This window comes from Podarcis liolepis, assembly GCF_965112155.1.
Source record: "Podarcis liolepis genome assembly, chromosome: 2".
Lineage (NCBI taxonomy): Eukaryota > Metazoa > Chordata > Lepidosauria > Squamata > Lacertidae > Podarcis > Podarcis liolepis.
Window position 1 is genome coordinate 96,028,003 of NC_139555.1, and position 13,531 is coordinate 96,041,533.

The 13,531-nt window shown below is 40.6% G+C and overlaps 1 protein-coding gene across 29 annotated transcripts in view; it reads left to right on the top strand.

Moving 5' to 3' along the window:
• FOXP1 (forkhead box P1) overlaps nucleotides 1–13,531 on the top strand; it is a 546,942-nt gene that overhangs the window by 97,707 nt on the left and 435,704 nt on the right. For 6 of the 29 annotated variants that reach the window (XM_083491884.1, XM_083491874.1, XM_083491882.1 and 3 more), the window contains exon 4: nucleotides 6,180–6,265. The exons of 21 other annotated variants lie outside the window; for them this stretch is intronic. The gene's annotated coding sequence lies outside the window, so the exon portion shown is untranslated. Of the gene's footprint in view, nucleotides 1–4,553; nucleotides 4,609–6,179; nucleotides 6,266–13,531 lie in introns of those variants that run through there. 2 more of the 29 variants (XM_083491886.1, XR_014522964.1) reach the window with 1 other exon arrangement.

Below are 13,531 nucleotides of genomic sequence, written 5' to 3' on the forward strand. Positions count from 1 at the left end.
CCCTCCACTAGAACTTCATCTTAGTCTCACAGAAGCAAGTGAAAAGAGAAAACTGAATAGCTTGACATACAGTGGTGCCCCGCAAGACGAATGCCTCGCAAGACGGAAAACCCGCTAGACGAAAGGGTTTTCCGTTTTTCAATGCGCTTCGCAGGACGAATTTCCCTATGGGCTTGCTTCGCAAGACGAAAATGTCTTGCGAGTCTTGAGATTTTTTTCCGCTCCCCCCCTTTTTCTAAGCCGCAAAGCCTTTAATAGCCTTTTAGCAGCTAAGCCGCTAAGCCTTTAATAGCCGCTAAACCGCTAATAGCGCTAATCCGCTAATAGGGTTGCTTCGCAAGACGAAAAAACTGCTAGACGAAGATACTCGCGGAACGGATTAATTTCGTCTTGCGAGGCACCACTGTATAACTCTTCCCAGTAATAATAATGTTGAGCAATACTGAAGATTTAGAGCAGGTTTGATGGCCACTAGCAATTAAGTTGTGTATGGTTGTGAACGGCTTTCTTGACAGAGCTCCCCACATCTACATTACAAAGAAATAAATAGAATACAAAGCTATCAATGAGCAGCAATGCCACAACTGTTGTGTTTGTGTCCCTGTCATGCAGCCATTAAAAGGCACAGGAAGCTGTTTCCTACCTTTATGGGAACTTTGATGTTGGGCTGGTGAACTGTCCTCTTACATTGTCTTCATGAAGCAGATATTGTTGGTGGAAAGGTGCTCTGATAGAAAATTTTAGCAGAATAATTTCAGATAAAGCAATTAAGCTAAGTAAGGAAGAGGATTATTGTGAGTGGGGAGGAGATTGGAAGACATTTTATTAAGTTCTTATCCCCACATTTTTTAAAAAGTAAGTTCACATATTTCATGTCATTCTGGACACTTAGCCCGTTTTTACAAATATGCTTCATTGAACAACCAAGCCATGGTAATTTGTGCCATTATAACATCCGCATTGGCTACTGTCACACATGTGGACATGGTTTTGAAGCAGTCCTGTATTTAAGCTCTCACTCATCTGTTAGCAATGGACAACAAGAAATTCCATGCAGGTGAGGTCATGCAAGAGAGGAAGCAGGCTGGTGGAAGATGGACCAAACTCTCCGCTTGGTTTCTGTGCTTCTGTTTCTCCCTTTAGTGCCAATGAGAACTCCTTCCCGCCCACCTCCACCTCATAGCTGTTTGGATGTGTGCATGATTGTCATGATCATGGCTGCAAATGCTCCAGTTCCCACATGCTGTGTGCCCAGTCACAATTGGGGGAATTGCTTTCTATAATTGATTCAAGAGAACACACTGGATGTAGTTGCACACTAAACAGTAAGCATAACCTGTGGTTTGGCTCTCCATCAATAGGTAGGGCGGAATGTTTAAATAAATAAGCAAGTAAAATGAAAGCTCTTTTTTAATTTGAGATGTAGTCATTAGTCTAAAAATGTAATTTAAGATTTAACATTTGAGTGATGTGCTGATCTCGTTACATTTCTGCCCTTGAAAATGCAGTGGCTGTCAATGATAATGGCTGATATTAAACTACGTTTTGAACTCCCTTCCATTTTTTATCCAGACACCATCTCTATTATGGTAAAATATGGTAGACTTCATCATAAGCTTTACGGAAATCAGGATACATTATGTCCACAGCATTCCTGTGATGCACCAATCTTGTAATACTATCAAAGAAGATAAGAGATCTGTCAGTTATAAGAAACCCATGCTTTAGTACCATTGGGTGCAACTCATCAGGCCTGGATGTTTGAATTCATTTAAAGTAGCTAGGTGTTCTCTTACCACCTCTTTTCATAACATGGGCTGCAGCTCCCTCCTTGCATAATTTATTCTGTTATCACCAGGTTGGGCATCACTTTCCTTTTGGATGAAGACCTAGGCAAAGTACGTGTTGAGCAATTCCACCTTTTCTCTGTCACCCAATAGCATTTCTCCTTGCTTGCTCTTTCTCTTGCTGTGAACTTACCCAAAGAGACCTTCTAAAATTAATTTTAACTTCTCTTGCAAGCCTGAGCTCATTCTGAGCTTTGGCCCGCCTGACCTTCTCCCTGCAAATGTTGGTTACTTGTGTATACTCCTCCTTTGTAATTTCCCCTTTCTTTCACTTCTTATACATGCCTTTCTTAAATCACAGATCATCTGTAAGCTTATGCAGACACTGGTTTCTTTAGGTGCTTCCCAGGGGCGCGGACTTATAAAAAATATTGGGGGGGCCCAGGAAAGCTCATGAATAATAAATAAGCTCATGAATATGCAGATAAAGTGGCGCCGCCTCCTCGTGAGCGAATAGGGGAGAGCGTGCTGCGCCTATTAATCAGCTCCGAAGGAAATTGGATGGAGCTTTTGCTCGGGAGGGAGGGCAGGAGGCATGCAGCCCGACCCTGTGCATTTTGGGCTGGGGGAGGGGCGGCGGCGGCGCTCTGCTGGAGGGGCGCCCGAGATTATTGGGGGGGCGGAGCCCCCCCAAACGAATTTTTGAGGGGGCTCGGGCCCCCTCAGGCCCCATGGAGTCGGCGCCTATGGTGCTTCCTATAGTCTTGGCTTCCCCCAAAGAATCCTGGATACTGCCATTTGTTAATGGTGCTGAGAGTTGTTAGGCCCCTATTTCCTTCCCAAAGCTAAAATTGTGTAGGCAGAGGCTTATATTATATCATTCATTTTATATATACTGTGGGAGATTGAATTGCCATAGGGATGGATGAGATTTGGATTCCAAACTTACGGGAAGAATAAGGAATCTGGAAGAAAAAATTTTTAATAAAGACTGGGGGAAATTATTGAATATTTGAAAATTTATTGTAAGCAACTTACAAATTAGCAGAGTTAATGTAAAACGAGCAGTAAAGATAACTTAAGGAAATTTTAGAGAAAATAAATAAATAAGGAATTAATCTGGATGTACAGCTATAAATATAAAATGGAATAAACCACAGATTTGGGGGGAGTTGATTTGAAGTTATTTTCGGTTTTGTTACCGGTAATTTGTATGATTTGTTGTAAAATGGAAAAATAATAAATAAATTATTAATAAAAGTAATAAAAAAGAGAGATGGATTCCAAAGCATATATATACCACAACTTCTGTGTAAGTGATGAAGTGGTGAATTTAGGCTCACATTTTTTTTGTGAATAACCAAATACCAAATGCTTCACATATTCTTCAATTTGCTTTTAGTTTGTAATGGACATCTTTTTATTTACCACAAATGACATGTTCTCTTTGATTATTACTTTAAAATACAGCTAATATGAAATAAGAAGGGTAGGGGTGTCCCCCCCCCCGTTTTTTGGTTTGCAGCACAAGGTACTGCTTAGAGTCACATCCCAATCTCATCCCCAGACAAGTGGTTTGTCCAAAGTTACAACACCTCCCACGACGAGAAAAAAGGAGCCCAAAAGCAACGAAGCACACAATTACATGATGAAAAACAATAAAATGTACCTTCTAACACATACCTCCAGTGATTGTATGACTTTATTATAAAAATTAAGTGTAATTGCATTTCCAGGCCCTGCATGAAAAACACCTTACAGAGAAAAGTCTTTGTTTAACTTCAGATTTCCAAAAGGAGCAGCTCACTTGCTGCATAGCTGCCATATCTTAAATGGGATTTGAGAAGTTTCAGTCAGAATAATTGAAAGCCATGGCTCTGAAACATATGAAATAAGTTATTGGAGATGTCTTGAACTTGTACCTAACAAAGAATACTGGGCAACGCATGGTTGTGGACACATGAAAAGAGAGGCAATGCAGATGGAGATACCTTTAGGCAGGGGGCGCAGCTGTGGATCTTACTATGTGCGCTGTGACAGGAAGCAGGTGCTTCAATGCCCCACACTTATTCTTGGTGTCCAGGTGGGATTTTTTTTTAAAAAAAAGCTGCCTCCCCATCTTCAGTGGTGAGATGTGAAAGTTACCTATGAACAGAACCTATTCATTTCATTAGTGATGAGGGTGGGAATAGAAGAAGGGTGAGTTCTCCTTTTGACATGATAAAACAGTGTGGCAAGCAGCTAAGGCCCTTGTGATTCCTGTCGTCCATGCATCTCATAAAGCCTGAAGCTTACTTGAATGAAGAGATAAGCTTGTAAGAGCAGTGGGCTGAAAATGTCCATCACCATATTTGTTGGCAGGGCCGGATTTAGGTTTGATGAGGCCCTAAGCTACTGATGGTAATGGGGCCCTTTATATGTCCAGCTGTCCTTTGGCAACAATAAATTGTTTTTGATTTTTGTGTTGAATATGGTAATTTATGGACCTAATAGGTATCTAAAACCATTTGCACATGTTGCACACCGTTTTTGGAGGCTTTTGTGTGGTGGGGGCTTAGTATAATAGATATGAGATGGCATAGAGGAGTGTCAAACTCTCTTAAAAAACAACAACGGTTGAAAGCTTTGTCAGTGCTTCTAGTGGTGGCAAACAGACAAAATGTGTGAGTTTAGCCACTGATCTGTTCCCCGGAAGGAACACTTCTCATAATCTCTGTTGCCTTTTGAAGTGGTGGCTTTCAGTCTTTCTTTTCTTTCTTTTTTAAGAGGAAGAAAAAAGACTTGATTCTTTCCTCTGCCACCTCATACTGTAACTGCTGTGGTAAGTCTCCTTTCTTAACAACATTTTAAAGAAATAGATGCTCCCCACTGACTAGCAAAAACGTTCCAGGCCAGCTTTCCCTCAGCCACTGAAAACACCAGAAAATGCTGAAGTGAAAACTGCAGCCCAGAACTAACTTACTAGCCATCACCACAGTATCTTAAATAGATTGGAAATGAGTATATTGATACTTGAAAATGAGAAGGGAAGATGCACAGGCCTAGAAGAGATTCTGATGCCCAGAAGAAGGAAACTACTAAATATGTATGGTGTGAAAATATAGACATGAAGTTTTGAGGGAAAGAATTTGTATATGACTCACGTGGGAGGTGGGGAAAAGGCAGATTCTGTATATAACTGTGGAAAGGGAGAAGAATGACAGGATTGCTCTAATATACTAGTATCCAGGAGTCGTCGTTAAATAAAATAATATTCTTATTTGAATGGGGTATTACTCTGTAGCAGGAAAGATTGTGGCTAGCACCCTGCCATTCTTTCATGCTAAAGATCTGTATTTCATTCTCAAATTAAGAGACTAAGTATTACCACAATACTTTGCTTCCCCTTGTGTTCGTTTTCAATCCGCATTTTCTGTTACCAAGCCGGATCACTTAATCTCACACTTATCCTTAACTTGCTTTTTATCCTTATCCTTTGCAATTGATATGTTCCTCTTCAATTGACCTCTCCACAAGATCTCCTCAACTGCCTTTTTTCCTGAAGCATACAGCTTTGGATATGATCCATAGTGAATTGCTTACTCTGCAACCAAATGCAGAATTAAACAGATTTATTCTCCTTCATATGAGAAACTCAGGATTTTAAAAAAGAAAAATGCACCTTGGTTATTCAGACGTCTAAAATGTGTGGGGCTACAAAGTAAAAAAAAATTAAATAGTTATTGTTTTTCACCTTCAAAGATGTAACTAGTAATAATTTGTTGGAGTTCAATAGGAATTCATTTATTCATTTAGTTTATATAAATATTTACAGGTGCTTTTTGACCCCACGTGGGCCTCCGAAGCAACCCAGAGAACACAATAAGAACAATTAAAAATAAAATAACCAATTAAAATTTAATCAAATTATTGTTATGTGAATTAGATATACAAGGCCAGAAACAAAAGCGAAAAGAGAATATTTTCATTTTAATAGTGCTTCTCAATCTCTCTTACTTTAGTGTGCCTTCTAAGGAATGGGAGCTAGGTGCAACTAAGTTACAGCACAATATTATGCATGACTACTCAGAAGTAATGAATTTAATTAGGCTTCCCCTTACATATGTGGATATAGGATTGTGCACTTACCTGGGAGTTAGCGTCATTCAAAACTAATAGCTTATAAGTAAACATACACAACAGGGGTGGGAAACCCCTTTGGCTCTGCGGGGTCAGATCTTTTTCTGGTCCCACTGTGAGGCAAACCTTGACAGGTGGGTTGCCTCATCCACCTGTCAAAATACCTTGTGTGGGGTTCTGAAGCACCACATTGCCTGCCCTATGCTTGCTGATTCCTTCCTGCTTGCAGCCAGTTCCTACAAAAGGCATCTTTATTTCTCCCCTCTCCATCAGCTCACAGGGAGGTGAGAAAGAAGTAAGCTACCAACGTAGAGTTGCAGCCTATCCTCCTGCCCATCAGCTGATGTCACAAGTGACAGGTGAGCATGGTTGGGGAAAATGGCATCTCAGGCCAAATTAGATCCATGGCAGGCCCAGGTTCCCCACCCCTGATATATAGGATTTTATTGTTAGTCCATAGTGTTTTTGTGCATGACTGTATATACATATATGATCACATACATGATTTTCAAATTGGTGGCAAGCTTTTTTTAAAGACGTAGTGGATAAATTTTATGGCAAATAGGTCATAAGTGGACAGTGAATTGCAGGTGTGTAGCAACATAGCTGCCTTTTCCCATTAATATATAAGTATTGCCAATGTTATTCAGTAGTTCCCAGCCATTCTAAGGCTGATTTTTGTTCTTCTGTTGTCTGGTAGAGTCCAGGAAAGGAGTAAAATTGGATTAGCATTGATAATGCATTAAACCAGCCTATTAATATCGACAAGCTGACAGTGTTGTTATAATGCTATTGTAGTAACCTGAGTAAACTGGTAACATTTTTATACAGCAACATAGTAATCTCAAAATTATCAGGCCACAAAGGTGATCTTCGTTTTGATCCTTCCATCTTCACCCAATTTCCTTCGTAATCTTACCACACCTATGGATTTGCTCCCATCCCACCATTTATTTATTTATTTATTTATTTATTTATTTAACCTTACTGACATTCCTCTCCACCCCACCCACACAAATCCCAAGGCAGCACTTTCAGAATGTTTAATAGCAGTACTTAGCATTTATATGCTGCTTTCAAAGTGCTTCACATATATTACCTCGGTGATTTTATAAAGCAGGTGTTACTCCTATATTGTATATAGAGGATGTAGGCCGAGAGATGATAGCTTATTGGAGACTATTTAAGCTGCAATTCTGTATGCATTTTGCTGTGAGTGAGTCTTTTTCAATTCAGCGGAGCTTACTTCTGAGTAGATGTGCATAGGCAGGCTGGCATAATGAATTCATATACGAGGCAAGATTTGAACTGACTGCTTCCGAGCTATCAGGTTGGACCCTTACCACTGCCTGGACCCTTTCGTCCCAGTATGCAGCAGCAACACAGGCAACTGTGGAGGCCTGGTGAATGCCAACACTCCCACCTGTTATCTGTAACTATCCACACCACTCAAAACCTACAAAAATTACTGGGCCCAAATTCTTCAGCTCAGTCCTGGTCAAAATAGATTTCTGTTTCTTTTGAGAATACTTCTCAAAGTTCCCCTTCCAACTCTACAATTCTATGATTCAATGGAAATTCCTGAGATCAACAGCTGACCTTTTCTGTGTTCTTCTCCTTAATTCTTTATCATCTGTTTGTCAGACTGATGACCACTGAATTAAGAGTTGTCTTGGGCAGGATGCTATGGGCTGCAGAAAAGGGTGAAGTAGGTATTTTCTCCAGTGTTTTTCTCCAGTTTCTTTATGAAAATTGGTTGCAAATGGGAAATGAAAAAAGGGCCGCTTTTTCATAGCCAGAAATGGCCATCAAAGTAAGGGATAACTTAATGCAAAAGGAATCTGTGCAAAGGTTAGGAAGCCACCATATACTGAGTCAGATCGCTGGTCCATCTACCTCAGGGCAGGGTTGGAGAATTATATAGTAGAAGTGTTGCCAAAAATAAGGAAAGGTATAGCTATATTGTGCTGCAAGCAACACTGCCTTGCACATTTTAACAAGCATTTTTAGAAAAACGTTAGATGAAGATTAAGCGATGTCCTATCATTCGAATAAACCTGCTCACTGGAGCTAAAGTTATTCGTTAAATGGTGTAAAAACTATGAATTATGTAATGATGATTACTATGATCAACAATCACAGATAAGTTGAATGCTGTGCAGTTGGTTTTTATTAATGATGATTATGTGTGTGGGTTTTTTGTTTAGATTTTTAACTCACCCTGTCTTAAGGTGGGTCAGAGCTGGAAACTGCATATTATAATATTTAATCGGGGGAAATATAAATATAAGATTTAAATCTATTTGTATCTCTCTCTCATCTATCTATCTACCATCTATTTAAACATTTAAAGAGGATGGTTGTCACCCACTACATATAAGCATAATTAGCTTATATGTGTTTTGTAGAGGGACCATATAGACAGGGCTTCCATATTATCCCATGAATTGTTTCCATTCTGAGCATAGATTCCTGAAGCCTTTGGAACTGTTGATGCCTTCTCACTACACAGGTAAAGCAGTTTCAAATCTGTTTCATCCTCCATGGCTCTCAAATAATAAAATTATAATCCTTAATATTGTAGTTTTGTGAAAGGGCTAGAGGAACACCATTCAAAAATTCAGAGCATCGCCACAGAAGAAAATGTTTTCAGGGTTTTGAGTTGTCAGAAGCCAATTGGTGAGAACTAGAACTGCTGTTCACTCCCTTGCTGTAATTGTATGCAGCGCTAGCTGGGAATATCGTGAGACTGGTACAACTGCAGTAGTATATGCTGATGGTATCTAGCTGTACATCTTGTTAACGATGATGGCGGTGATAATGGCCTTTTGCATTGTTCTAACATAATGCTGAGTTAAGAAGTTTGATGCAAGATTTTAGCAGCAGTAGTGCATTCACCTGCAGGCTGGGACATCCAGCCTGGAGGGCCCTACCCCCAACCTCACTGCTTCCTTGTCCTGATAAACACATTCCACTATCACTGCCAGGAGGGTGCCACAGTGCTCCCCTCCTCTGCACAGCTGCTGGTTTTTAGCCAGCCCTAAGTGATGCTGAAAAAGGGACATGGGTGGCGCTGTGGGTTAAACCACAGAGCCTAGGACTTGCCAGTCAGAAGGTTGGTGGTTCGAATCCCCGCGACGGGGTGAGCTCCCGTTGCTCAGTCCCTGCTCCTGCCAGCCTAGCAGTTCAAAAGCATGTCAAAGTGCAAGTAGATAAATAGGTACCACTCCGGCGGGACGGTAAATAGGGTTTCCGTGTGCTGCTCTGGATCGCCAGAAAGCGGCTCAGTCATGCTGGCCACATGACCCAGAAGCTGTACGCTGGCTCCCTCAGCCAATAAAGCGAGATGAGCACCGCAACCCCAGAGTCATCCGTGACTGGACCTAACGGTCAGGGGTCCCTTTACCCTTTACCTTTAAGTGATGCTGAATAGAGGAAATCAGGCAAATAATGATTTGAAGGTAGCCTCTGAGCTGATTCAGACATTATGTTTAGTTGATGTGAAAACTAACCCCCACTGAACTCAATTGCAATGTTAATGTTTCTGTTCAGTGTTGGGGCACCTATGACTCCACAGATGTTGGGCTCCAGCTCTCATCAATGCAGCCAGCACAGCCAACAGCCAGGGAATGACAGGAGTTGCTACACAAAATCTGGAGGGCCACAGATTCCCCACCACAGTTGGATTAATGCGTGCAAACGACCAAGGAGATATTGCTAGCCAGCTTCCCACCTGTTTGGCCGATAGCCTATTTTGCCATGAGACCTCTCAATCTAATCAAACTCTGCCACCCAGCAGAAGGGGGGAAGGGGTCGATTGCTCTTTCTCATTGGTAAGGGGATAATTTTTTTGAGGGTGAGAATATCTTTAATGCCACTCTAACAGCACACTAGGTGTCCATAGAATTATTATTCAGATCAATGGATCTAGCCTGAATCCATAATATGTTACTTTAATATTGTGATTTTAACTATTGTAAGCCACCTTAAATAACACATGTATATGAGAAAGGTGTGGGGTGTAATTTCTCATATAAATAAATAGTTAGCAGTCAGAACACCATAAATTACTTGTATTCATAAACATCCCTTATCTTCTCACTTTGAAATTACTAATAAGAAGCCCATGGCTGTAAATGTATGTCCCCTGTTTATATTTATAGGGCTATCTAGTTCTAATGAATGCATCACAATCTTTAACACACGCCTTTCCTACTAACACCCAGGACATTAAGAGACCTTTTCCAAGCTATAAAAATATATTTATTCATTAAATTTTCACTCAACAGAAATGTCAGATTAGTAACATGGTATTTTTTGTATGGCATCAAAAATAATAAAAAAATTAAATCCGCTCATGTCTCTTGGTTGCACTTCTGTGTCACATGAGGACAATATAAGAATTTTGATTGGAACCAAACACATGTTGGTTTATGCCATGAGGCAAAAGTTTCCTTTCCTTTGTGCAGAAAATGTTGATATAGGGACACTGTCAAACCGGCAATTTCTCTCATCAGGTCAAAGCAGTGCAGCTTCCAGTGCCAGTTGTTGTTGATTAGTCCTAATTGGTAGGGAGGGTGTCATTAGTTTTAGTATCCCCAGTGCTATGGTTCTCATGTAAGGCTAAACCACGGTTTAGCAGCACATGCATGAGCAGGTAGCCCGAGAGAAGCCTCAGGTTCATGTGCTTCCCCTCCCCCTGACCACATGAACGAGAAAGCTTTACTAGGATTTAGTTTCACAAAAGCATGAGTTGCTATTTAGTTTGAACCAGAAACAAACTCCTATTAGTTAAACAAGTAAGGTTAATAAACCATGTTTTGAAGTTAGCTAGCTTAGAAACTAACCAGAGTGTATTTTAAACTACAATTTATTGTTTGTATGTCAAATGAACATTAGTGGAAACTCTACAATCCGGTAAAGACCTTGCCATGGAAAGAAAAGGAAGCCAAAGCGTAATTCAAGCATGTTCCTGCTTGTGTGCTTCATGCTAAACCATGGTTTAGGTTTAGCATTATATCATAAGTACAGCCAAACTTTGAATTACTTCCTATTCAGTGAAGGACATGTCAGGAGAGTTCTGTCTGCCTGCTTAGCTATCTCTTGCATCCTGCCTGATTTCAGACTTGATGAAACTTAACGTTTACCAATAATGTTAACAATCATGGATAAAATCTATAAAGATTAGGAAAGCCATTTATAATATTTCATCTTAGCTCTGTTCTTAAATGAATAAGATTTTCATCTGCACTCACATCTACAGTCTTCATCTCTTTGTGTGGCCACTGCCCAAGAGCAGGATAATAAGTCCATCTTAAAAAGTCAGGAAAGGGAACTGTAAGACTACACAAATCGGAGAGGCCCCTGAAAACAGGTGCAATGCTTGAAACTATTTTAAACTTTGGGTGAACATTTATTGATTTCAAGCTCCTGGCATTTTGTTAAGCTTAAAGTAAAAAATTCTGCATGGAGTTTAAAAATAAGCAGGATATCGGATTTCTGAAATCCACATCTTTGAACTTATGTTAATTGCTTTGTAATATACTTAGAACAAATGCTTCTTGGTAGCTTAGCAAGCCACATTTAACCCGTGAGATAAAATTTAAACCAGCCCACCTGCTCTAGCATATTTTTATTTATGCGTGGCATAATGCCATATGGTCCATGTTAGAGGTCCTCCAAAATATATTGCTAACTTTATAGTTAAGCAATCAAGCAAATCCAGATCTGCTGTTGCCAACTCAACGCATTTCATGTGATTTCTTGTCAATATTTATTTATTTAAAATATTTTAAGTCTCCTTTTAGAGCTAAGCTCTCACATGGTTGCTTCCAGAAAATAGAACACAAAATAATTCATCAACATCAAAATCTAACCATAGGCGCTAACAAACACCAAGGAGCAGCAATAAATTCAACAGTATTGATAGCATTAAGAAAACAGTTATTTTATTTGAAAATGCATTCTTATACGCTTTGAATTTGTTATGCAGTAAATGTGGCCAAAACAGCCACAGGATTTCCTGCCTTTTCAGCCAGTGTGTAGATTCAGATGTCACATCACCAAGTCATCAGATCAAGCCTTAAGAATTTGTACAACCATTTGCATTCCTTGTCTTCTGTCCCATGCAAATGTCCACCTCCCTTTGGTGGTTACCGATAAGGTTTTTGTGAGATGCCTTCGCCCAGTGTAACTGCAGTTCACTCTCAAACTAGAGATTGAAACCAGCTAAACTATTTTTTATGATAATTCTGACATCACAGTAAATCATAGCTCACTGATAATCACAAAAAAGATGTGGTAAATGCATGGACTGAGGGGGGAGGAAGAATGCACAAACCTGTGAGGTACTCTAAATAACAATGGTTTATGGTTGGTTTTGCGGTTGATGTCTGAAACAGGCCTTTGCAACACTTGAATATAATCAGTTTTAATTTACAGAATCCGTGGCCAGAGGTATTTAATAATCCTCCATTGTCCCCTAAAAAAAGGACCCCTATAAAATGTTTAATTGAGTTCAACCATATTCTGAGAAATTAAGCACATATCCATTTCTTTTTCTTGTTTGACATAGCCTCAGCAAGACAAACATGGCAGTTAAGAATTAACAGATGGAAGTGTGAACCCTTCACAGTGCTTGAAGCATTGCTCAAGAGTATTTGATCAACGCGGATTCAAAAACATTTCCCAGTGTAATATCTGTTGAATTCAAGGTCTGTTTGGCCTTTAATTTTTCGTGGGCAACGTAGATGTTAGGAGCCCATGCATACCTGTTAAAAATGAGCAGTGCAAATTGCTGGCACACAGTTCTTGCTTTAGGACACATCTCTGATAGCAGCTGAGAAGAGATACCTAGGTTAGCAATTCACTCTTTGTGTTGTAACAGTTAGGGATGCATCTGAAATACCTGCTAAAAAGTAAGATCTAACAGAAAAGTAAGATGTAACAGAAACTTGGTTGGATGAAGTGGATGGGCCTGTCCTTGCCGCTGCTTGTCCACCAGGTTTCTCTTACGCACAGCAACCCAGGCCTTGTGGGCAGGGAGGGGGGGGGGTTGCAGTGATTTTTAGGAAGTCATTAGTTTGCACCAGGCGTCCTATTGGAAAGACCCAGTTCTCTGAGTGCATGTTCTGGAAGTTGGGCAATAGGGGCAGTACAGGATTCCTATTGGTCTACCGACCTCCCCACTGCACCAAGGATTCCCTGCCCGAGCTGCTTCAGGTCGTGGCGGATGTCCTCCTGGAGACACCTAGTTTGGTTGTCCTAGGGGATTTTAACATCCATGCCGACACGGCCTTACAAGGGGCCGCTCGGGACTTTGTGGAAAGCATGGCCTCCATAGGGCTGTCCCTGAATAAGTCTGGCCCAACTCATAGCCACGGGCATGCCTTAGACCTGGTGTTCACCTCTATGGATGTTGGTGATCTGACACTAAGTAAAAGTGAAACCAAAGAAGTGCCATGGTCAGATCACTTCCTGGTGCAACTGGACTTCTCCACGACTCTTCCCCTCTGCAGGGAGGTGGGACCGATTCAGATGGTCCACCCCCGCCACTTAATGGATCCAAATGGTTTCCAGAGAGTGGTAGGGGATGTTTTATCCCATGTTGATGGCCTTTCAGCTGA